We start from the raw sequence: 27,454 nt of genomic DNA on the forward strand, positions 1-27,454 counted from the left end.
ATTAGTGTTTACCTCATGAAGCATAATTGTGCAGGCTGTACTGTAAGACGAGGTGCAAAACCGTAGCTTTCGATGCGGGTAAGTAAGCAACACGATGACGACTTACAGCCCTGTGATGTCACATGATCTCATCGCCGAGTGATGTCACACAATATGACACAATTCCTGACATGCATTTTAAAAGCCATCATCCGTGGAGTGATCTTACCAGAACAATATTTAGTCCCTTGTCTGGCTGCAGGTGGATTCTCTTAGTTGGTGAGCTGACAGGAAACGTGGATACTTGACGATTACAATCTCATCTGTCTCCGTTTTGGGATCTTGGACCCGTCGTCAGAAAATTATAAAATAAAATGTCTTGGCAAAGTTATGTGGAGAGCTTGATGGCAGAAGGCACCTGCCAGGATGCAGCCATTGTTGGCTATGGTGACGCCAAATATGTCTGGGCGTCATTCAACGGCGGCACGTTTGCCAACATCACGCCCGCTGAAATCGATGCGATGGTCGCAAAGGAACGCCACTCTTTCTTCACCCAGGGCCTGACCTTAGGAAATAAAAAATGCTCCGTACTCAGAGACAGCCTCAATGTTGACGGTGACTGGACAATGGACTTCCGGACCAAGAATCAAGATGGAGGACCCACGTACAACATTTCTGTAGCCAGAACTGACAAAGTATTAGTTTTGGTCATGGGGAAGGCAAGTACCCACGGAGGGGTTCTGAACAAGCAAGCTTATGGGATGGCGGACTACCTAAGGAGGTCTGGATACTAAAACTGGAGGTCTGGATACAGATAGCTTGCTTTTACAGCTAGCTATCTGTCAACCTGTTAACCACTTCCTGTCCTCATTGACGGTTCCTCTCTTCTTTCCCGCCCAGGCAGTCTGACCCTTTTTTAGCTGTTCCATAGCCAAGATAAGCTCAAGAAAAAAGGAAGTCAGTGAACGAAAACAAACAAAATGGAAGCCAAACATTTCAACTTCTTGACACAAGTCCCGTCACATGTAAACGTTACCTTAGAGAGCAGGTAACTGGATGGATGGATGGATTTGCCTTTATTAGTCTCGCAGTGGAGAAATTTACATTTCACAGCAGCAAAGTTATGGAAGGAAAATGAAAGGAAAGGAATAAGTAGAAAAACAAAATACAGGAGCTGCTGGAAAGGCAGCCACTATCACAGCGCCATGTTGAAGTCAAGGGAAAAGATACTATTTTGCATGGTAGCACTTTTAAACAAGAAGCTAATCACATCGCCCATCTTTCCCAACGACGACTTAACGGATCTGTTGACTGTACTGCCTTTCACATCTTACCAGTGAAGAAGCCCCTTTAGCCAAATGCTCTCTCAGATCTACGCAGGCCTGTCCCCGTGTTTAGGTATTGTAGTTTGACGTCACTAATCATGAAACAGAATGTAGCTCTTGTTCTATACACATCAAAAAGTCATGGACTTTCCGTAGTTGACATATTGGGTGTTTTATTGTCGTTTCTTTTGCCAGCTTCTGTAATGTACCTTGTTTGTTAAACGCTGCCATTTTGTTGGACAATAGATATCACTGCTTTCAAACTACCCAAAGTGTCCAGTTTTTCAAATTGTGTAGCATGAGCTTGTGCGTTGGTACAAATGCGTTAAAAATGAGGAAACTCATAAAGCAGCTGGTTTATTGGACTGTTTCGAACTGATTTACACGATAGGGATCTGAAAAAAAAATACTCATGATGGATTTGTCTATTGCAGAATTCATCCTACACGTCTATCTCAAGAAGACAAAGCAAAGTAAACAATTGCAGTTTCTAAAATGAAAAGTAACCATACCAAACTAGACCAAAAAGTCACTCAATTTTCTCTCATTCCCTAAAAAAATGCCCAGTAGGTTAATGGAACACTATATAAAATTTACACAAGGTGTGATTATATGTACGGGAGGATTTTTGTTGATGTGTACCCCTGTGATTAACTGGCAACTGTTCAGGGTGAATTCAACCAATGAGCAAAAAGTCAACAAATAGCCACATGTGTGTTAGCTTAGCATAATACACGGATGGCAACTACCGACTGAGCCTTTCCTGCTGAGAGATTCATGATAGATGAAGGCTAGTAGATGAAGTAGCTCACTACTTCATCACCATTGAAGACAATACTTTTTGTCATGTGCACTGTGATGACAAATAGTTGTCGTTGGCGCAGATTACTCATCTTGCCCCATTCACAAAAGAAGAGTACTTGCAGGCCTTGAAGCTCCCCCAAGTGACACGAGAGCTTTTAAAAGATGTAAACGTTTCCGCTTTCGGGCTATTTTGAAAAATATACCTCTTTCTGAGTCAGTCGTATATGGTACATGTGAAATGAAATGATTTGTCTTTATCAATGAGCTTTTTTCTTTCGGTCAACTTTTGTGAGTTTCAGCAAACATTCATTTTCGGAAACTGCTTATCTCTTGTGCTAAAACTCTAAAGAATAAATCAAAACCAAAACGTTATCTCCAATAATGTTTGATGCTGGCCCACTAGTCTGAACATGATGTACTGATGTTTTTGTCGATGGCCATTTTGCTCAATTGAAAAATGACATTGCAGTTGCTCAGTGCGTGGCTAACAACCAATCACAGTTTAGCTTCAGAAAAGGTGACACAATAACTTAATGAAACGTACCCACGCAACCATGAAAAACATGCAGCCTTAGAGTTATTGTATCCGAGTCCATTTAAACTGTTGTTAACCAAAACAGCAGTTGCTCTTCCTGGAGACCAAACTTGTATCTGAAATTACTTCTGTGCACTTCATTTCTGATCATTTTTGTTGAAGTGTTGTCTTCGATGTCCATTGGCGTAGACTCTGCTCCTCAATGTTGTGATGTGTCTTGCATTTTCGACTGCTATGAAACGGTCGCTCATTTGTGTTCAAATTGGCCATTGACAATGTAACTCAAAAAATACAATGCACCTCCCCCCACCTCCATGATGCCTCCTTTTACCTTCATTTGAGTAAATGAATACTTAAAAATATGTGAATACCTGTTTGCAGCAGTGCTGGGCTTTGTTTTTTTATATGTTTCTAAAAGAAAACCGCATGAAACCTACATCAGGAAACGAGTTGACCCTCCATCCCCTTCTTTATTTTTTTTTTTTTTTTCTGAGGTAGCAAACATTATGGGAAATGATGATACACCTGCTGGAAAAATGAAAACCAAAATATAATGTATTGAAATAACATTTAACCGGTCCAAAACCTACACTAATAAGAACTATTAAAAAGCTAAACTCGAACTGTGATGGACGTTTTAATGACGCCACCATGCCACAAAAATATGTGTCCCCAAATCGCCCCTTTGGTTTCACTGGGTCCCGTAATAATCCTAAAAATAATTCCGTAACAAAAATAAAATACTGTAGACGATCTTGTCTAACTTTCTGTTGTTAAGCGTTGCTTCCATTACCAATATGAACTCAGGCGACTATAAATGCTGGTGTCCATGATGACGCGCAACGCTCACCATTTTGAAATAATGGTTGGCAAAAACTCTGCTGTAATTAATCACGCTGATGATGTTTGAATTGCATTTACTCGACGTGTTATAAGTTCAGCTTTTTGGCTTGCTGGCTAATTGTCGTGTCGAAATGTGACAGGGCCATAATTACTGTTATTACATGATTACATTTTTGCGGGGGCCTCTCCAGCCATGCGTGTTCTGGAGAAATGGAAATGAGGGTTTACAGTAAATGGGTGATTAATGCCAAACTTGGAATGGTCTGAGTACAATTTGCATTTCAGCCAGAATTCTCTGCATTCATGCGCCTCGAAATTTGTCAATATTACACAAAAAAAACATGTTTGTTCTTCGTTGTGATTTATTTTTTTTACTTTGCGACACTTTATCCGAAATGAAGGAGCAGCCTCGCCAAGATTTGCAATTGTTATATTTTGTTAATACGGTCACCACAAAAACACACCGTAAAACAGATATGTAAAAAAAAAATCAAACAATAAATATACAGTATAGTTAACAATAATAAACAAACAAATAAATAAATAGATTAATAGCTACCAAGCTAGCTTGATAGCTAATGAGCTTGAAAGCTAGCTCGATAGCTAACGACCTTGAAAGTTAGCTCGATAGCTAGATTGATGGCAAGCTCTATAGCTAGCCCGATAGCTATCAAGCTAGCTCGCTAGCTAGGTCGCTAGCTCAATATCTAACTACCCACCCTACCCTACCCTACCCACTCTCGAGGACTTGCACACTGCAAGAATCCAAACTAGGGCGCGGAAAATCCTACTGGAAGCTTTTCCAGCTATAGCTAGCCCGATAGCTATCAAGCTAGCTCGCTAGCTAGGTCGCTAGCTCAATATCTAACTAGCTAAATGGATGGATAGATAGAATCATCCACCGCTCATTGTACATATACAGATTCTCAAGAGACTGCAAGTGTCCCTAATGGTGTGTTTGGAATGTGGATATCATTGAAATGATCCTTAAAAAAGTGTGTTAACCAAACACTGATCAGCACCAGGAGTCTCCCCAACTTTTTAACTTGATGAAACTCAACACATGATTTATTTTTAGCCCAGTCGAGTCGGAGGTGAAAACAGTAGCGAGAGTAGCTGAGAAGTGCCGAGCTGCATCTTCTCTCTTATCTTAATAAGTAATGAGGCTGCCAGGAGCTGACAATGAAGTATTTTGAAAATACTTGTAATGTATGGCTGCAAAAGGAGAGGTGGGGCATTGATGTATGGCACAAACAGGGCTGAAACCAGGTGAAATATTAATGGGATGCTTTTCCTTCCAGCCCCCCCGGAATTAATGCACCTGATTGCTTTGAGGAAAGAGGGAATGAAAAGAAGTCTGGACCGAAGAACGCCAGGTCTGAAACAAATACTTTATTTATTTTTTATCAATTTCTCACACGACTACAAATTGAGCCAGTGATATTTACAACAGATGTTATTCATTCATTTTTTTCAAATTCCATGACGAATTTCAGGCGTGCTAGACGTAAGAAGTCTACCGTACAGTTAAAATATAGTATCATGGCCTAAAATTAATTACAAATGATTCTGATTCTGATATAAGACACAGATCCATTCAACTTTTGTAGTCCTTTTTTTTTAGCAAACCTTTTTTTTTTTTTGCATGACCGCTTAAAAACTTTCAAAATTTACTTCATAATTTAATTAATGCTACCAACATTGCAGACGTAGCTAAAGTTAGCTCGGTTACAGTGCTAATCAGAATCATCTTTATTGGCCAAGTATGTAGAACACACAAGGAATTTGTCTCCGGAAGAACACGCTGCACTAGTATCATCATAAAAATGATGTGACAAATAAGTATGGATGACACTCATAAAGGCTAATCTGATCTAATCAAATTCTTGAATCTATTCGATACCTCTTAGGAACAACTTTGAGACAATGTGCAAAGCATCGAGCAGAGCTAAAGTGATCAGTGGTAGAATGAAATATGATAAGTTGTATAGTTGGTGCAAGAAATCAGAGACCTCGCTGACAAAATTCAGGCTTATCAAGGAGTTTGTGAGCAAAATGAAAGTGTTTTTGTAGGTCTGTTTATCAGTGATGCTCATGACTCACTTGTAAGTAAACGCATACTTGTTTCAAACACTAAAAGATTACGCGACCAACACTTGCATTTGGAGTTTCCTCGCTGATGATCACACCGTGGTTCACCACAAGGGTGCAGCAGTGTAAAAGGATGAGGCTCCGTGGATGTCACAGAGCACCAGGAGGCATCTAACAATAAGACCTGAAAGACATTTTTTTCCTACTGCCCCACTCATAATGTTTTGGAGAATGGATGCCTCCAAAACATTAACGGCACGTGGAAATAACGTGCTCAAACGGTTTAAAATGGTCGAACAGTCAAAAACAGGAGTTGGGCCTAAAACAACAACACTGACGCACAGAATTAAAAAGTTCCGTTTGCGAGTGGCGGTGGCATTCCGAAATGCCCCTCAACTCCCGGAAAGGTCAATAGTTAAAATAACTTTTGTCAAGAGGAAAAAGAAAAACGTGGCTGGATTGTGCTAAATTGCTTCCAGATTGGGGAGTCTCTATGCGCGCCAGTTATTAGCCAAATCGAGTGCAGACAACTGACAACACTTACAGCCGAATTTTCAAACATTGTTTGAAGTTCTGCTCGGAATCGTGACCTTATTTTTTTCCTCCAGATTTGTTTCATGTGCAAAATATATGCTTGGCTGGGATTTCACTTTACATAAGATTAGAAATGATTTCTGATTGACGTAAAATGGCCCGATAACGACGCTAGGATGCTCGGAACAACCGCTGCTTCTTTCCAGCTCTCAAATTACCTTTTTTTATTGTTTCATGAGCACCCTCTGTGACCATAGCACTACACTTTTCCAACCCGTGTATGTTTTGTGCCTTGATTACTCTTTATTCTCCTCACAAAAGTGGTTTATTTCCTTTTCTGAAACTGCTATTAAACGCTATGCTTATACTAGGAACTCATCATACATTAAGTTAGCATGTACGCAACCACTCCACACGGGATTCATCTTAACTAAGAGCAAATTGCGCTTTGCTAGTAAGCGGCAATATATTTCGTTGAAGTAAAGTGACAAGAATAGCCATGACATTACAAGGAAAAAAAGGAATGGTTTTACAACGCAGTTTGATTCTAGTGAGGAGAAAAGGAGGGCTTTTTTTCCAGAAAGAACTTGTAAATAAGAGTCTTGTTATTACGAGAATGTTGTCATATGAGAAGAAAAGCTGTTGCTTTTCAAGAACCATCAGTGGGTGTTCCCAGATAATCAAATCCAGTCAAACAAAGACAGCAAATCCAGTTGAGTAGTGCTAATGCTAGCAACGATAGCATTAGCACTGTAACCAAGCTAACTTTAGCTTCATCTATTATGGTGGCAGCATGAATTAATAATGTCTTACATTAACACTATAAATCTGACTCGCTCCTTACATACCCGCTAATTTGGTAAAAGAAAGGAAATTGTAATTTTCGTGCCAAAGTAAATTAATGAATTTGCGATGGCAGAGCAGTCGGTGAGGTGCAATTTTGTTGTATTTGATTGTGTAGTGGTTGTCATTTCTTTAATTCATAAATATGACAACATGCATAATATCTGGAGATTTATTTTGGATTTTATGTTTCGGTGTAAAAATAAGTAAATAGCAGAGTGTTGCTTCAGTCAACGTCCTTTTTACAGTTTATTTATCAAGCATAGCATCTGGTGTAAAGGACCCATTGGCCACCTCTTGACTCGCACTGACTTGCCCTGCTGCCTAAAATGAAAAGCAAATATTAATATTAACTGGTGTTAGTGCGGAATGTGAAATATGGGAGGCCCGGGAGGTGTTGCACATTCCTGGTTTAATGACAAATTTACGCTCTTGTTTTTCTTTATCCACATAAATGCCTCATTCAGCATTCAACATCGTTGTACGCTTTGTGTGTGGTTATATTTTTTTTCTTACTGAAAAAAAAGAGAATTTATTTTAGTTGTTTTTTTTTAGATGCAATGCGTATGCGGCATAAGCATGTTATTAACTCGCTCAAGAAGAAATGCTTGGTTACCATCGTTTTTACTTTTGTTGTGTTTTGTTCATGATTTACAAGTGTTTTTCATACATTCAATCTTCTATATTGATTTATTTGTAACTTTTAGGATAAACAAAGGGCATTGATGCGAAATTGTGGCCTCTTCGATCATTTAATGTGACCATCCCTGATTTGGCTCATTGGAGCTTTACTTGATGTGCTTTGGTATTTCTTGGCTATCTCTGATTATCAAAATATGAAATAAAATATTGTCGGATGGAAACAATGACAAACGTGTAATTGGATTGGATTTGCCTTTATTGGTCTCGCAGTGGAGAAATTTACATTTCACAGCAGATTGGCATTGTTTATTTGAGGTCCCTGCTATGATGCTTAGTGTTTTTTGCTAAACCAAAACTATCAGCATTTGAACAAAAGATTGGGAGCAGCTGCTTCAAGATACAAGGTGGCTCAGTGCAAAGCCGGTTAGTATTGAAGCATCTTTTATGAGATGACGAGTGAGTGTGTGTGGTGTAATTTCAGTCCGATGGATGGCCCTAGCTATCAGTGCGCCCGGTTCACATTAAAAGAGCAATTACAACATGCTGAGATGAAAGAGTCTTTGTAAATATGAAATGGCCGCTCCGAGGTGACGTTTAATGGAGTTAACCCAGCGACTGGGTAGGGCGGGTGCGATTAAATTGGCCTTGACCATATTAACCAATCCGTCTGTGTCGGCCCTCAATCGCTAATCGAAGAAAATGAATGGGTGTCATCAAAGTGCGATAAACACTGGCCAACTGCACTGTCCTTGTCTTGTCTAACTCTTCTATGGATTCTATTTTTGTCCGTTTTTGCTGTCTAGTTTGGAATACAGTAAAGTCTCGTTATATCGATATCGGATATATCGATAGTCCCGGTTATATCGATACTATTTCTATGCACGCACGGAGAAAATTACATGCAAACAGGGTCGGATATATCGATAGTCCCGGTTATATCGATATTTTTTCGGACTCCCTTGAATATCGATATAACGAGACTTTACTGTACTTTCCTTAATGATAATAAAACATTTGATTCTTGTGATTACAAATAATTTTCAAAAATTATGTCAATTGTCAAGAGTGTAAATAATCACAGCGAAATATATATATGAAAATTACATTGATAACTTGAACTTTAATTTGGGCAAAAAATAACAATTTAGTTTGAACTAACGCTATGGGAATCATGTGAATGAAGGACCAAATATTCTTGAGAGGGAAAAGCTGTAGTTATACAAAAACTAATTGTACCGTGAGAAAAACCCTCAAGGTGATTTTAACTACATTCAAAAAGTACACATTTCGTGATGTGGAACAAGTTCACCTAAAGTCATTCGATGTGTGTTGTGCATTCTGACGTTTTTGCATGATGTCATTGTTATATTTTTATTTTTTGGGGGATAACAGTTGAAAGAAAGATACAGGAAAAGATGAATCTGAGTATTTTTACTTTCTATATGGTGAATGACATGTTTTTCAATGAGTGTCGCAAAAGCAATATAACATACCCAAAGAATAAAACAAAAAGGAGGTACCTTTTGATGCATACTTCATGGCTAAGAGCAGTGTCTGAAACTCATGACAAAAAGTTAGCGGACACCCGGCAGACGACTCTGAAAAGTTGCCTGCCCGGCCATAAAGTTGCCTGCCCCAATTTTGACAACTTGAAACACAATATGACTAATCGCAAAAAAAAAAAAAAACATTGTTGCGAAGTATAAAGGATATTTTAAATTAAAGAAGTACATACCACATATGCTCCCTTGCTTAATTTATGGTAAATATCTCTTGCTAAAGATTTTGCTCCAGTTGTCATTTGTCGTCATGGTGCACAATGCAATGTTTGGGTTGCGTTGACTGCTCAAAGCCACGAGGACTCCTCTTTCTAAGCGGCTTTCAAAACTCTCAAGTACACTTTTCAGTCATGGTATAGTCCGAAGCACGAAACAGGCTTCTGATTGGCTGCCGTGTCGAGTATGCAAATTGCCAAACGAACGTTCGTTTGGCAATTCGTGCTTCGGACTGTACCGTGACTGAAAAGTGTACTTGAAAGTTTTGAAAGCTTAGAAAGAGGAGTCCACGTGGCTTGTAGCGGTTTGCTTGTAGCTGTTGCTTTATTGAATAAAACAAACATTTGATTTTAAATCATCTTTTTGTCGGCCCACGCGGGCCGAGATGTTTTGAAAGTTGTACGCCTGACGTAAAAGTTGTACGCCCCGGGCCTCCGGGCAGACGTTATTTCAAACACTGCTAAGAGATGTTATATTCTTGAGCGACATGTTTTTTGATGGAGGGAAAAAAATAATCTCATAACAAGAGTTGATTTGACAACATGATTTGACAAAGAACAAGCTGTGCATTTTGTATGGCTGGGGTGTTGATGCAGTTTGTTGTGTTGCTTGACATCTTACATGATGATTAGCTGCTATTATGTCCCCCACTAAGAAAATCAAATCAAATCACCTATTTATCTGATATGCCAACATCATCTGTGACAGCCATTCAAATGCCAACGATTCCGGCAAATTTGGTGGTGGGAATATGTTCCGCATTGCAATTGCTGTGAATCTCAGACATTGGACTCAATGCATTTATCGCGAATGCAGATGAAGCACAGGACCGGTTGTGAGGTCTTTTAATTTGATTCATCGGAGCACAGGTTGCTCACCCTCAGCCTCAGAACGACATTGAAATACGGCGACATTTGCTCATCGTCCGTCCCCTCGTTTAAAAGCATATTGGGCTTTACGCACGCGGCACTATAATGATCCATCATGGCATGTGGAGCGGACGGCCGAGCCCTACGCTCCACATAAATAAGCATCAATTTGGCCATCTGCTTGGATTCTTTCCATCTCCCCGGAGACCCCCATCTGCCTTTACATTATCAATTACAGTTCAAGCATGCTGTTGCTGCTCCACCCCCCGCCCTCACCAACTTCCCAATTGGCTCAACCCCCTGAGCGCCCATTGAACGTAAAAACGACAAGCCCGAGTCAAATGCGGCGACTTGTTTGTTTAAAGTAAGGCATAAATCAGTCGCTCAATGTTTAAACTGACACCAAGTCTAAAGCTGGCTTTACACTGCCGGTTTAATTCAGATTCAATTCCAATTAGCCTGAGTTTTAAGACACATATTTCATACATTTTAATCATAACAATAATACATTTCATTTATAAGCGCCTTTCAAATCTCTCAAAGTCACTTCACAGTCACAGGATGTTTTTCCGTCGGTGAGCAGCGGCAGCCACACGCGCCAGCGTTCACTAAACCTGGAAATAACTCGGATAGAAAGCTAGCTCGCTAATAGATAGCTAATAATAATAATACATTGTACTATTAGCACCTTTAAAAACTCTTCAGGACATAGGTGTCAAAGTCAAGGCCCGGGGTCCAAATCCGGCCCGTCACATCATTTTTTTTCAGCCCGCGAAAGCAAATCTAACTCTAAATTCCATGATGCTTGCAAAAATCCTAACCATAATATTATATTTTTGGGTGTAAACCACAATAAAATTCATTATTCTTAACTTCAGATTTAAAAACTAGTTAGTCATTAATTTGTTGTGCGCTCTATATGTAATATGTGGAGGGGTTTAAACATTATAATGGCTTCCCCAAATTCATAACGGCCCTCAAGAGGAAACCATAACTACAATGTGGCCTGCGGCAAAAAATGACTGACACCCCTGCTTGAGGACATAGCTAATAGATAGCTAGCTAGCTAGATAGCCACCTAGCTGATAGCTAGATAGCTAGCTATCCAGCTGGTTAGCAAATAGCTAGCTAGCTAGATAGCTAAATTGATAGCTGGCGAGGTAGCTAGCGAGATAGCCTGATAGATAGATAAATAAAAAGAAAAGAAGAAAGGCAAAAAGAAATACGAATAAGGTCAAGAGAAAAGACAAAAAAAAATGGGATGAAAGACCAAAGAGCGAAAAACGAAATAAAAGTCACATTTCAAGCTCAGATAACTCCAGACCCATGTAATATATGAATTAACTCTTGTTTTCTGATGAAGGAAGATAGTCTAAGGTTTCCTAGGCTGCATTTAAAGTTTATGTAGTCCTAAAACTCAATATTCTTCGGGTCCTGCAATTTGAGTGAAAATGACACTGGCACTAGAGTGGACACATTTTTGCACATCGTCTGGCACTGAATGAGTTAATTGTGATGGTAGTCCTCAATTCTGTCTCGTTCCGGATAATCCGGCAAACGTGTTCCCTCCGAGGAGATGATGGAGGATAAGATTTCCAGGAAAAGTGGCGGTTCTCTCATGGGTGTAGGGGGGGAGAATGGGTACGGCCAGGTATCTGTGGGAAGAGGACCCTCGTGAAGCATCCCGTGCCTCATTCATATGTCGACAGGTGCTCTTTTGACAGGTTCATAAGCAGTTCAGCGGCAGCAAGAAGGCTGTGCACTTTACAAAGCTTCTGGAGGATCTTTGAGCCCACCGAGCCAATAATCCTACTTTCAGGAATGGGAGTCTTTCCTCACGTGATCAATATCAGATCGAAAACATCAAATGGAATATATACAACTCCCCTTCTCTACCTCCCCTCCCCTCCCAAAAAAAATCACTTACTAGATCAAATTGGACAAGCAAGCGAGAGTGTCATCACCTATGGGACGATGGGATGGATGGATTTTTTTCCCTCAAATCGCGGAATATTTTCCCCCAATGTAAGCCGATGGTTAAGAGCAGGGCACTTATCGATAAGGTGCTACGGCGAGGAGACTCAATCCGCAGAAGTGCCCTTTCATGTTGGCCTGTGTGCAAGAACAAAGCAAGGATTAAGAGTGGGCCTTTCAGCCACAAGGCAAGGAGAGTATTTTTATCATTTCTTCAGACGCCTCCTGGGAGGATGGTTTCTGTCGCCTGCAGCGGGTGGTACCATCCCCCCACTCCACCCCTCAACTTGGGGTCTTTGCCTGGCACCCGGGAGTGTGGGAAATTCCCGCCTCCTTCATGGCAGCTGGCAAACCGCATTGAAAATATGCCCGTTTGGACTGGCATGCGCAAGAGATGAAAAGATCTCATACCGTCTGTGAGTCGTAAGCTAATTATAAGAATTGAGGTTTGAAGGCTTGGTTAAGTGGCACATACGGAGCAAAAATGTTCGCCTTGATGACAACTGTCGATGAGAATGTTTCTTCAGCCGTCATCTGTACAAATTTGAAGGTTTCGGACGTTTCGCCTCCTATCCAAGAGGCTTCGTCAGCGAACTAAAGTCTGACTGGTCATATCGACCCTATTTATATATCCCTAATGTCCCGACATGGCGGCGCCGGACACAGCTATAATAGGTAGATAGGTGTCCGGCGCCGCCATGTCTGGACATTAGGGATATATAAATAGGGCCGATACAACCAGTCAGACTTTAGTTCGCTGACGAAGCCTCTTGGATAGGAGGCGAAACGTCCGAAACCTTCACTTTTGTACAGATGACGGCTGAAGAAACCTTCTCATCGATGGACCACTCCTGTACGACTGAGAGCTTACACAGACGACTTGATGAGAACTGAAAAATACAAGTAAACCCCCTTTAGTTATTCATGGTCATCAAGCACACTCCAACGTGGTCATTTTTCGTCAAGAATCTGATATTCCCAGAAAAAAATCTTGCCAAATTTCTACACATTTGTGCCGAGTGTCATTCATTCCCCCTGCCTGAACTCTGAAAATTTGAGTTGCATGTCCTCTTCAATCTGAAATCAAAACGCATATTTCTTTGTGGCATCACTGAGCGCTTATTTGTCTCTTTTCCTGTTGTTCGCCCCCTCAACATTAGCATGTTATGTATTTTCTTCTGTTATTTCATTATTGATCAGTGCAGTTTGCATTTGTTAGCGAATGACTGCAAATTTGGCGTTGGGATATAATATATTTTACCCAGTGGCGGGCCATGGATTTCATCGCTCGGCCTTCAGTAGTGCTATGTCCGAATCAATCCAAACTGAAAAAAAGTGTGGTGTGATTTAGTTCACTAGAGGGTACCATTAGTCAGGAAATAACTGACCGACCTCTCTTAATGATATCCATTTTTTTCTTAGAGTCCGTCTTGAAAATGGCTTTAACAGTAAATCTCCAACCAAATCCATTTCTTCTCCTCCTTCAGCCATTGTGAGTTGACAAAACTGCTATTAAATCAACACAATATATTTGCTTATGCACCTCGCTGATAAAGTGTGCTAGCTCTGGCCAGTATGCTCTTGTCACGAGCGGCTTGTTTTTGCAAACTATGATGATGGCTAATCACTAGCCAATCACAGTTTGCAAAAACTCAATGGCATTCCCAGCGCCTTCTAACAGGTCTTGGGTTGTCAACTCAAACTCTGATTGGTTAAAACAACAGCTTCTTTGACATTCATTTTTATGCTCCAAGGCCTGCAGAACTGATTGTAAAGGCATCCGGGTCGATTTCTGACCCCAGTCACAAGTGATGACTGAAATGGGAAATGCTTAAATATGAAAACACACATCTGAAGCAGCACACATGGGGAAAAGTAATGAAAGGAAGCTGAAAGAGAATTTGGAATTATTTAATAAGAATTCTTGGAGAAAATATAATTAACATTTTTAGGCGAGCATAGAAGGCTTTGCAGGCCTTGACGGTCCGCCACTGCTTTTATCCACCCGGTACAATAGCTTATATGCTGGACCATCTTGATCACTTATAAGTATAGTGCCTTAATTTAGCATTGGATTTGAGAATGTTTGGGATTTAAATCTTTGTTTTGATCACATATGACGCCAATGACAGTGCATTTTTTTAAATCCCACAACCCACCCAAAAATAATATTGGGTCTTTGCCATTCACAGCAATACAATACATATCGATTTATATAGCACTTTAACAACAGTTGAAGCTGCCACAAAGCGCTTCACATGGACAGGTATCATATAAAGGAAGGCCGCAATCCAAAGCACTGATTTGTTGAAGGCCCCATTACAGGCTGAGAAGAACACAATGGAAGCATTTAGATTTTTCAACGCATGAAGACCTTGCGGATGAGCCGTGTGACGGATACACAGGAAATATATCTGGACTAAAAAGATAGAGCAGACTTTTTCTTGCCCGCAGGAGACCGATGTTCCTTTTTTTTTTAAAAAAAAAGACCCGCCTTGGTTGAATTCAATTCAGGTATCCTTGCGATTAATTACAACTGAATAAATAATGTGCGCACGCCCTTTTTAAGAGCTTGTTTTCTGGAGACCGTGAGAGCCATTTATTACCGGGGTCAGCGTGAAAGGGCGAGATAAGCAAGCCTCACATTGAAACGGGCCAAACAGGTAGAATTTAGAACACCAATTAAACTACAAGACAATCGGGACATAAATCACAACTTTAGAGAAACTATTGAGCAGTAGCCGACCGAACACAAGCTACTTTTCGCAAAATAAAAAGTCAAAATAAAAAGAAATATAAGATTACTCTCACTTTGTTTTTGACTGTCGCTGGGAGGCAGGTGAAATTTGCCCTTATTACCAAAGTCAGAGATTCAATTAAGCACGAGGGAAGCAAATGATCCCAATGAACTAATGATTAATCCGGCAGGTCTATTTACTAATGTACCAGAATGCATTAGAGGCATAAGTTAATGGGGACAGGACATCAATTCAAATACAAATGAACCACATTTGCATCGGATGCTTATTGACTGGCCTAACAAAACGAATTACAAAAGGTAATCTACTTATAAACCTCAGGAGGCAGATGAAAACATGATTCCACACATATCTGCTAGCCGCTCTCGAAGTCGCCTGGAGAAATGACGACGTCAATACAAACATATCGAGCGCTTTGTTGTCAAAATAAAACATCTGTTTAACTTTGGACAAGAGTCAAGGATTGGTTAAGGTGATTCCCTGTCAGCCCGTGAAGACTTTGAACAGGGGGAAACTTCCCTGCGCTGTGTAATTGGGATCTCGGGTTTTACACTTTCAAGCTAATACAAGGATGATATTGTCTGTTTTGTTTAAAGGACAACCAACACCTTCGGACAAGTTGCGTCTATTATTTGTGAAATCACTTCAAATGACTTCTACTTAGCGCATTTTACAAAAATTCCACCGCATATAGCTATATTTTACGTTTTAAGACTCGCGCTGAATATTCAGGAAGTCTTGTTTTCGAGTTGATGACGATGCCTGACGTGACGTCACATTCGGAACGCCGCTGACCGACAAAGTGACACCCAATGCATTTTGGGCACTTTTTTTCGTCTGAAAAAATCGTGTTGATTGCGAAATTTGAAGGAAAACTACGTAAATAACGCAATTGTGAATTGTTGTGTGTCGCACCAAGACTACCAATTGCGGTAAAACGCATAAAGAAGGTGTTAAGTTAACACAAATTCCCAGCAGACTAATCAGCATCATTTCCAACGGAGCTTGTGCGCCATCTTGTGCATTTTCTGGGACACTACATTGGAGTTCAGACGGCTCGAATTGATACGGAAGGACTTCTTTTATTTATTGCAAACATTTATGCTTTCCTCTTCTGAACTATTTGAATCATATTCATAACTGGATGAATAACAAGAAAGCATCTTCTCCAAATCTGAAATCTCTGAAGCCATTGTTTTGATTCTCGAACAGGGCAGTTTGTGACAGTGTATCCTGGCGTAACGTCACGAACAACGGGGCGTGACTTTCTGAATCTCGTAATTTCTGAGCTAATTTTGTTGCAGTTTTGGGACACTTTAAGTCATTTTTTATTGGCGTTTTGCATTTGAGTAAAAATATCAGCCTGTGTGTTTTGGGTATTTTAGATGCTATAAAACGTTTTTCTGATGTCAGTTAGGTAACAAAAAAATGGTGTTGGTTGTCCTGTAAATATCTAAAGGAACTGTGATAAATGAACTTAACAAAAATTACCAATGAAGTTTGGCTAAAAATAAACCAATAAATTGGCACTGTCAAGTGGTGACACTCCAATAACGTCGACTAGCTAAAAGCAGTGCCGGTGCACGCATGCTTCCGAGAAGGTGCGACCATCAAGCACAGATTGTCCCCCGTTTTGCTTAATATCATTGCTAAAACTCAGTAAACTGGGCACAACAGGTCCACAGGAAGAACAACAAACAACTTGTGAACAAAAACAAAAAAACACCAAAGTAAAACAACAACAAAAAAGCTAATGGTTGCGAACTTTGCCGCCATCTTGAAATCCTCAAATTACCTTTTCAATTGGAAACAATTGTATTCAATGTCCTACCTTCTATAAGGACAACCTACGTCTCCGGACATGTTGTGTCCATAATTTGGCTTCAAATGATTTCTACTGAGCATATTTTAAAAAAGATTCCACTGCATATAGCTATATTTTACGTTTTAAGACTCGCGCTGAATATTCAGGAAGTCTTGTTTTTGAGTTGGTGACGAGTCCGTACGTGACGTAACTAAAGGAACGCCCCCTGACCGAAAAAAAGACACATTGTAGCAGTCCTTCAATCACGTCAATGTATTTTGCTGTATTGTTTGGTCTGAAATCCTTGTGTTGCACCCAAAAGCCGCCAGAAGAGGGTGTCCAAGTTCCCTATAAGGAATTTATCAGCCTGTGGAAACGGAGGTGGCCACAGGAGGTCGCCATTTTGTGCCTCTTTTCTGGTGATCGTTTCTCCCAATGTTGCCTCAAAATGGCATGGAATAAATTCTTTAATCGATTGCAAACATGTATGCTTTCCTCTTCAGAACTATTTGAATCATATTCATAACTGGAGGTGTAACAAAAAAGCATATTGTCCGAATCTGAAGCCATTGTTTTGATTCACAAGCAATGCGAGACGTCTTGGCGTGATGTCACAAACTGGGGGCGGGACTTTCTGAAAACGCCCAATTCGCAGCTCATTTTTTTGTAGTTTTTGGACATTTAAGTCATTTTTATTGGTGTTTTGCATTTCAATAAAAATATCATACTGCGTGTTTTGGGTATTTTAGATGCTATAAAACGTTTTTCTGATGTCAGTTCAGAAACAAAAAAGTGACGTCGGTTGTCCTTCAATGTCCCCTTTTGGATGCTTAGATGCCTCCAATACAGTAAAGTCTCGTTATATCGATATTCAAGGGAGTCCGAAAAAATATCGATATAACCGGGACTATCGATATATCCGACCCTGTTTGCATGTAATTTTCTCCGTGCGTGCATAGAAATAGTATCGATATAACCGGGACTATCGATATATCCGATATCGATATAACGAGACTTTACTGTATTTTGCAGTTTTCAATTATTTATCCTCAGCCGATGCTTGAACTGTGGCTTGTAAAGATATTAAAGCTGTTCGTGTAGTAGTTGTAGTCAAGAAGGAGCCCATTATCATTTATCGCTTAGCATTTTCATGGACACATTCCACACGTCCTCTCGCCTCAACTTTGCCATCTACACAGATGCACGCATTTGAACAATGTATGCATGACTCGTGCGGAAACTGCACAGAACTACCCCGGCGACTTGTTATGAATATGTTTAGGAGCGAGCGAGCGGGTGCAAATGATGTATTTTTTTTCAAGTAGTCCACCATTCATTTTGCGCGTGAGGAGTCCATCTTTAAAGCATCGCAGTACACCCTTTGTGGCTGTTTTGGAGTTTGGAGATGTGCTTTGAATAAATTGAAGTCTCATTCTGGTGTGAGGGACATGACCGGGAATACCAATACTGGTGCAATAGTGGACTTGCCAGTTCCATGCTGAGAATGAGCGGAACTGTATTAATTTGAAGTGGGTTGCTCCTTGTTTGGAAAACGGAGGGATCCGTTTGTAAAATAATCTCCTTTAAAAATTTAAATCAGTGGCCCAGGCTGTATAGTTTCTACTAATAAATCTCTCAAAACTGGGTCCTCAACTAAAATGTGTACAGTGATGGTGCAGTATTTGGAATGGAAAATGTAAGTAAAGTAAATAAAATAACAAAAGAAACTATAGCAGGTTTGATTTCTGAGTCATATATATGTTTTATATTTACATCATCTCATCTACTCCTAGTTTTTGTGCTATTTCTGAAGGATTTTAACTCATTCACTACCAGACCTGCAAAAATGTGTCCACTCCAGTGCCGGGATTTTTGTCATTGTTACTCGAATTCCAGGACCTGCTTGGACTACATAAACATTCAATTCAGCACAAGAATCCTTAGACTCTCTTCTTTCATCCGGAGAAAATATTTAATTCCTAAATTATGATATATGAGCTTGAAATGAAGGCGGCCGTCCAAAACACAATGCAATATTTATTTATGTAGCGCTTTAACAACAGCTGAAGCTGAAACGAAGCACTAATATGGAAAAAAAAGGAAATGCTGCCCGCTTGTGGAAGTAAAAGAATATTGGCAGAGGCCATGGCCAGCACTTTATCGGCACCCGAACAAGAAAAAACAAAAGCTGAACGAATTCGGGAATGGCACTCTGTTGTATTATCAATTCCAGAATTAATTCGGGAATGGCAGTGAATGAGTTAAGATACGATTAGATGGTGCCAAAGCCTTTTTACATTGGAACGTAGTCTGGTGATTTCAAGGAAACGTGTTGAAGTGATATAACTTGACTGAAGCTTTGTAGTATATCGGAGAAGAGCCAAATCTTGACTCAGTAAAAGTTATTGATGAATTTCTTCACTGCATGTACACATGGACACTTTCAACACACTTTTTTTTTTGCAAAATCAAATCTCCTATATGACATTATTTCGAAGGGAACTTTTGTAAGATAATTTAAAAACATCATCAAACTGGGATCATAGTATTTGTGGTATTTATGATTTAACCAAGTAGGTGAGTGTAGATATTATTAGATCGTGGTGTCACAGCAAGGTTTGGCGCCCGCAGGGACGAACAATTATTCACACCTGCAGTGATACTTTGACTTACGAACTTAATTGGTTCCCAGACAGAGTGTGTCAGGCGAAAAGTGTGTATCCCAAAAATTAATGTCCCATAGGAAACCATTAAAATGAGAATGATCCGTACCCACATCCCCATAAAACATAATTTTCTACTTTCTTATTTTCTAAGCCTTAAAACTACCCAAACTGTACCTTATTTTATGTATAATAAATGTGCTATGGTATTATAATTAAATAAATAAACTTTACTGTATAATAAAGTCATTTTATTTACCTTTGTGATTGTCGTTGATGGCTTGGTGGAATGGAGTGGCCGGTTTCATCAGCATTAAACACTTGATGACGAACGTAACCTTCTTCTTTCTCCATCTTGGGGAATGATCCCTTGTAGGTGCTTTCCTTGTGATAATTTTATCTAGTTCCTCATCGATTGTGTTCTGTTTAGCTGGGTTGATAGCTTTTTGCATCAAGTGTGCAGATGGCTTGTGCGTGTTGTTTGTGGAGCCTGATTGATGGCGTATTTTAACCTTGCACTCTACACTCTGCCTTTGAACTATCAAAGTTGAAACTCTCTCACTGTACTCTGCCTGTCTCTTTAATGTTTAAACCACCTCCCCTCACTGCTGCGGTCTCGACCAATCACGTGGCTTTAACCGAAGACTGGGGGCGGGGAATAGAGGACAACAACAGTCGGCTGCCATTTTGTTGTTAGAAGAACGGGCTCGTTCGCGAACGACACATCACTCATTGAGGCAGCTCTGTGTACAAAAAAAAGTTTGTATGCCAAGGTAAAGTTTGTATGCCAAGGTGAAATGTTCATACATTTAACGTTCGTATACCGAAAAGTTTGTAAGCCAAGAGTTTCGTAAACCGAGGTATCACTGTATATGGGAAATTTTAATTCCAAGCATGTTTTGGTGATCTGTCCAGAAACCAAAAACAAAGATTCCTGCTCGTTGGAAAACCCCAAGCGTCTTTCATTGCGAGTTATTTTCTGCCGCATCTGATCGATTACCTCCCCGCCATGATTTCTGTGCTTTGGGGCAATTTCATTTTCCGGCGCATCGGAGAAGTTATCTAAATGGATTGCACAATCAACTGCCATGCCCCGTAACCATACGGCAAATAATTATTCTGTCTTCCGATGTTTGACAGGAAAAATTAGCAACAATCACCAAGAGAGCAGGTGTTTTTCTTTCTTTCTTTTTTTCCCACCCCCTCCTCCCGCTACTGCTTACTTTCTACAAATGCCTGCAGCATTTGTGGTTGTGCACAAGCCTATTATTGATTTTAAAACCATTTGACAAAGAATAAATAAGACTTGCGAGAAGGGAGGCTTTAGCCATGAGCTTTTTGATCAATCAACATGTCGCAGCTGGAACTAAATTCAATTCTTATTTATCAAAATCCCCCCTTGCATGCTCGTTTAGAATGCTCCTCGACGGCGCTCTGCGGAGACTCTGAACGGTCCTTTGAGCTATGAGCGTCAATGTCACCATCATGGATTTCTTGACAGGAATACTTTGTTGTGAAATCTTTCTCGTGTGCATTAGAATTGCATGAGGGTCGGGTCTTCACACAAATGTGACATAAATTAAGGCTGTGGAGCCTGCAATTTGGAACGGGGTAATGAGTACATCGGGAGGGCTCCCTTTATAAAAATGTCTATTTTGGGTTATTAATTCCAAAGGTTTGACAGTAGTAAGCACATATATCACAAGTATCTTAAGCATGGGACCTCCGTCCCACACACGTGTCTTTTTTTGTTTCTTTTTGCACGAAAAGAGCTTTATCGATTTTCACGTTTATTTGTGCAATTATGCGATTGAGTGAAGGCTTGGTATTTGCAATAGGTTAGATACAGAACAACAAAAATACATGAGAAATGTTTTGTTGTTGGACCAAATATGTTTGCATTGTTTCCTACGTATTTCATGTTTCAAAAGTACAGTCATACCTCGGTTTTTGACCATAATCCGTTTCAGAAACCAGTTCGAAAACCGCTTTGTTCAAAAACCGAAACAGCACTTTCCATTAAAATCAATGTACAAAATCTTAATCCGTTCAAAGTCTAGAAAACACATTTTTAACTATTTCATCGCATAGATAATAATAGAGCAGGTCATGTGTAAAATTCTATACAAACAAACTTTGATTTTCACAAATTTTCTTTCTGGCGCGGGGCGTGTTGGCACCTATCCCAGCTCTCTTTGGGCAAACACAGGGCACACTAATTTTTCAATCCAAATTCTTGAACCAAATATGCCTGTATTTTCGAAAAAATAAAACAACAACAATATTAATGCGGCGGTCACAATGAGGAACACGTGACATATAAGGAAGTGACGTATAAGGGAGCGGAGAGTAGTCGAGTGATGCATTCAGATACACTCAGTTTGGTTGACAACCAAATTTTGGGGCATAAAAAATATGACATTTTTGGTTGAAAACCGAATGGGATGAGAACCGAGACGTTCGAAAACCGAGGTTTGACTGCATTCTTGTTTTCTTGGTAAGATGTGTGTTGCCACGGAAACATCATTTTGCGAAAATTACCAAACTTTAACTCATTCACTGCCTGATGTGCAAAAATGTGTCAACTTCAATGCCAGGGTTTTTGTCATTGTCACTCAAATTCCAGAACCCACAGAATATTGAGTTTTAGGACTACATAAACATTCAATGTAGCGGAAGAAACTTTAGACTCTCTTCTTTCATCAGAAGAAAATAGTTAATTCCTAAATTATATGGGTCTGGAGTTATATGCGCTTGAAATGAGGGTGACTGTCCAAAATACATTGCAATCCATGCATATTGGTTTGCATAGGTCTTTAACCACAGCTGAAGCTGGAACAAAGCGCTAACATGGAAAAAATGGAAATCCTGCCGACCGCATTCGAGAATGGCGCTCACCGTCATGTTTTCAATTCCCGAATAAATTAATGAATCGCATTGAATGAGTTAAGAAAGTCATCCCACCGCTTACAAGTGCAGTGATTTTATCTCACATTTTTTCGAAAGGCGATAACATCCATTATAAGATACTTGCCTTGCTTGATGTGTAGGTTCAACACAAAGCTGTATTAACCGCCGCAGATGGTCTGCTATTTCTTTACATCCCCTTTGGATCAACTGCACACCCTGTAATTTATGACGCTGTCAGCATATGTTCAGAGATCAGCAGTCATGATCCAAGGCAGTCATTTAACGACAATACAACGTGATTATCAACCAAGACCCTTCAACACTTTGGTTCAAAACACGGCTGATTAGCAAATCCATTTTCAATCATCGGCCATCAAGTCACATAAAAACCGTTTCTTGACTTGTCTTGCCATGGAGAAAAAAAATCCAACAAAGGTCATTATTTTCGAGCAGGAAGACCACACCCTCTCATCCATCTCTGCACTAACATCAACCCTCATGATTGCTTGTTTAGGGCACACACGCTATCGTACTGTTCACAAACATATTATCATGTTTCAAATAGACTGAAAGATTGTAAGAAACCTTACAACACATTCTACTACACTTATAATAAGGTCTTTAAAGGGTCAAAGTTAAACTGAATTTCTGATCAAACATGAATCGGCTCTTTGTGTAGTTACGACAAAGGCACTGATTATAATTGTGGCTTATTGCTGTGGATTCTTAAAGATAACTCCCTGCCAGATGTCGTATAACAATGATATAAAGACATGTTTGTAGACATCTTTACTGACCTTTGGCTGTGTTTCAAAAATGATGTAAGATTAAAGTATAGCTTAAAATCAAAGAATAGCCCTACTTCGCTACCTAGGCCAGCTAACAATCACCTGGGTTATATTGGATTTGGCAAACCTTTGGATGTTAGCACTGGCATTGCTGCTAGCATGTTGGTCTTTCACAGATAGAGATATTTTATGGGTTTCTTAAGAAAATGTATCTTGGACCAGGATTGTAAATGATCTGCTATCTTCCAATAGCTGCTACAATGTTGGATAACGGCAAGTGCAGTGACTTTTTTTTTTTTTTTTACAGCTGTAGGACTGTCAACCAAGATAGTTTTTAGTGTTAGCCGAATGAATAACACCACCACTTGTTAGCAGATTGACAAATAATGTTGAAACTTTGTTTCATCTATCAGAGGTTCCCCTTCCCGGTTCTCACAAGAGGCCATGGTTTAACATGGAACATACTAGGAGACAGTCAAAAACTGTCTCACCAGTATTGAAGAGTCACATGCCCAGGAACTGAGACTTAAAGGACAACCGACCCCATTTTTTTGTTTCCTAACTGACGTTAGAAAAACGTTTTATAGCATCTAAAATACCCAAAACACGCAGGCTTATATTTTTAGTCAAATGCAAAACACCAATAAAAATGACTTAAAGTGTCCCAAAACTACTTTAAAATGACCTCGAAAATGGCGAGTTTCAGAAGGTCCCGTCTCCGTGATGTCACGCCAGGACGTCTTGCCTTGTTCTAGAATCAAAACAATGGCTTCAGATTCGGAGAAGATGCTTTCTTGTTACTCACCCAGTTCTGAATATGATTCAAATAGTTCTGAAGAGGAAAGCATAAATGTTTGCAATTGATTAAAGAAGTCCTTCCGTTGCATTTTGAGGCGTCAGGACTCCAATGTAGCGTCCCAGAAAATGCACAAGAGGGCGCCCAAGCTCCGTTGGAAATGGGCTGATTTGTCTGCTGGGAATTTGTGTAAACTAGTATCAAATAGTAGTCTTGGTGCAACACACAACGATTCACCATCGCGTTATTTATGTGTTTTCCTTCTAATTTCGCCATCAACGCGAAGTTTTCAGACCAAACAAAGTACCCAAAATGCATTGTGTATCGCTTTCTCGGTCAGGGGCGTTCCTGACGTGACGTCACGTCAGGAATCGTCACCAACTCAAAAACAAGACTTCCTGAATATTCAGCGCGATTCTTAAAACGTAAAATATAGCTATATGCTGTGGAATCTTTGTAAAACACGCACAGTAGAAATCATTTGAAGTGATTTTACAAATTATGGACACAACTTTTCTTTTAAGCGGAAAGTACACAAAGGTCCCCCTGTATTATTTTTCACCTGCTCAATGAGGCAGATTAAATGTCAGTCTCAAGGTTGACTTTATGGTCATTCTAATATTGCCACTGATTGACTTTACTGACTTTGCTGTCCTATGTCTCAAGATCGAGGATACAGTCATCTTTATTTTTTTATACATTTTTTAAAAGAAATAGTTGCGTTTATGACGTGTACATTTTGGAATTCAGACAATTGCCTACACTTTATAAAACATTTGCTCCTCTCCTCGCGATTGTCCAGGCATATCTGATGAAATATTTACGTTTAAGCTTTCTAACTTTATTATTGTCGACTAGAACCAATGTGGAGAATTAAAAACAAAGATGAATGCACCCTTACTCCTGGTTGTGTGACTGATTACAAATGCATTTGGCAATTATGTAGTTGCACGTGACGAAATAAGAGCCGCAGTGTTTTGACAGCATAGATTAAGATTAAATCCATTTTGAATGGAAAGGGAACTCCTTCATACAGAAAGGGAGGGTGACAATTATTATGAATTAAACATGTGGTGAATAAAGTGTTTAATGTCATTAATATGGCTCATTCTTTTCACTGGCCCATTCTGCCCCCCTGTCACTGCATTTGCATTGAACTCAGGGGGCGATGCTGTGTCACTGTCAAACGGAGCGTTTGTAATGTCGCCAAGCACTAAATTTCACATATTTTCAGCGATGCATGAGTGTCAGGATGTGTCGTTTCCATTTCTCAGGGACGAGCACGAGGCCCGACAGCCTATCCGGATGTGTCAATACACAAGGAAACACTTAACTATGACATCATCTGTGCCAGGATATTAATCTTCTTTTTAAAAAGGAGATACTTCACTGGCTTGCTGTTTCTATATTCCTAACCTTTAAAATATTTTTTATGAAGAAATTTGATTTAAAGTGTGAACATATTGCATAATTATTATACTGTATAAACTATATTTTACATATATTTCACTATTTCTTTAAGTAGATGTATAATCTAAAAATGTATTTGGATTCAGATTATTTTAATTAATGTACCTTGAAGATATCATTGAACACATTATTCTTTCCATGGTGTTTTTATCCTCACTATGATGCAAAGTGTACAATACAATACATTTATATAGCACTTTAACAACAAATGAAGCTGTAACAACGTGCTTAACGTGGACAATGATCTTATAAAGGAAATAAAACAGTCACAAAGATAGTAGAAAGCATCAGAGAGTAAAACTAAGTAAAACTAAAAACTAAGTAAAACTACTATTATTACACAGCAGTCTTCATTGAACTCAAGGAATAATAATAATAATAATAATAATAATAATAATACATTTAATTTATAAGTGCCTTTCAAAACTCTCAAGGTCACTTTACAGTCGCGGGATCTGCTTTTCAGTAGGTAAGCAGCGGCTGCCACATACGCCAGCGTTCACTCAACCTGGAAGAAACTCAAATAGATAGAAAGCTAGCTAGCCAGCTAATAGATAGCCAGCTAGATAGCTAGCCAGCCACATAGTTACATAGCCAATATATAGCTAGCGAGCTAGCCAGCCAGCCAATAGATAGCTAGCCAGATATCCCTATCGTTAATAGCTAGCCAGCCAGCCAATATATAGCCAACAGATAGCTGGCCAGTCAGATAGCTACACAGCTAATATATAACTAGCGGGATAGCCAGCCAGCCAATAGATGGCCAGCCAGACAATAGATAGCCAGCCATATAGCTAATAGCTAGCCAGCCAGCTAATATATAGCCAACAGATATCAGAATCAATTTTCTCTGTGCTTTCAGTCACATTTGTAGCTAAACTGCTATATCTAATTTTATATACAGTAAAGTCTCGTTATATCGATAGTCAAGGGAGTCCGAAAAAATATCGATATAACCGGGACTATCGATATATCCGACCCTGTTTGCATGTAATTTTCTCCGTGCGTGCATAGAAATAGTCTCGATATAACCGGGACTATCGATATATCCGATATCGATATAACGAGACTTTACTGTATTTAGTATTTCAAGTTAAATGGCTTGAAATACAGTGGACCCTTAACTGTTTTATTTTTTCCCATACTTAAATGAATCATGATTGGCAACCGGCTTGGCCACTGAGGCAAATAATGGCTGCTCGGCAACATGGCCTGTGTCATATTAAAAAGCTCATTAGCTTCAAAGCCATTAAGAACGACTGTAAATAGTTGTTCTTGCCGGTAACCCGCATGGGCCTCTGATGCTGACAGTATGACATTTTGTTTTATGCTGTTTATTTCTCTGTCATCAATTCAAAAACAGAGACATGAAACCCCAGGTCCTGATAAGTGGCTGAACTTGAGTTTATAAAAACACAGGGGCCTTTAAGAGCCTTTTACAAGACACTCCAATGGAGTGGCATGACTGGTTTCAAATTTTAGAGAGTTTATTGAAATTGAAGTTGAGGACATGGCGTGACATGTGGCCTGGTAGAGTGTTTAGCGGTGAAGGATAAACTTAAATTTAAGTCTGCCGTGGCACAAACGCAGACACAATGTTTGGTGTCACATGTTGGGAATCTTGTATACATTCTTGTTAAGGGATTTACAGAATATAATCTGGACCCTATATGGCCAAACGCAATCCTTTTATTGACACGCTTTGACTGAGATTTGGATACAGTTTACAACATTGGATAATAGGTAGGCAGCAAAGTGGGTGGTTAGCATGTCTGCTTCACTGTTCTGATGTTTGGGTTTGGAATGTTGGCTCTGGCTTGCTTGGTGGAGAGTTTGCATGGATTCCTGTGTTTCTGTGGGTTTATTTCAAAGTACCGTGCTATAGCTTCCTACCACATTCTAAATATGTGTCCTGTGATTGGTTGACATCCAGTTCAGGGTGTGTCTGAAATCAGATGAAGTCACACCTGACGCATTTCACCAAGGCATCTTTAAATTGAACCTGGCCTGTATTAGATGCTAAACATACAAACAACACAAATGTGGATTT

The 27,454-nt window shown here is 39.7% G+C and overlaps 1 long non-coding RNA gene and 1 pseudogene across 1 annotated transcript in view; both read left to right on the plus strand.

Moving 5' to 3' along the window:
* Positions 1-353: 353 nt before the first annotated feature.
* On the plus strand, positions 354-773 carry LOC148900926 (profilin-2 pseudogene; annotated as a pseudogene).
* A 4,020-nt stretch (positions 774-4,793) lies between these two features.
* LOC148900927 (uncharacterized) overlaps positions 4,794-27,454 on the plus strand; it is a 100,358-nt gene continuing 77,697 nt past the window's right edge. The window contains exon 1 of the long non-coding RNA XR_016114498.1: positions 4,794-4,862. This is a non-coding gene — a long non-coding RNA (uncharacterized LOC148900927). The remainder of the gene's footprint in view (positions 4,863-27,454) is intronic.

Source organism: Hippocampus bargibanti, linkage group LG03 (assembly GCF_051943395.1).
Source record: "Hippocampus bargibanti isolate YZ-2025 linkage group LG03, ASM5194339v1, whole genome shotgun sequence".
NCBI classification, from domain to species: domain Eukaryota; kingdom Metazoa; phylum Chordata; class Actinopteri; order Syngnathiformes; family Syngnathidae; genus Hippocampus; species Hippocampus bargibanti.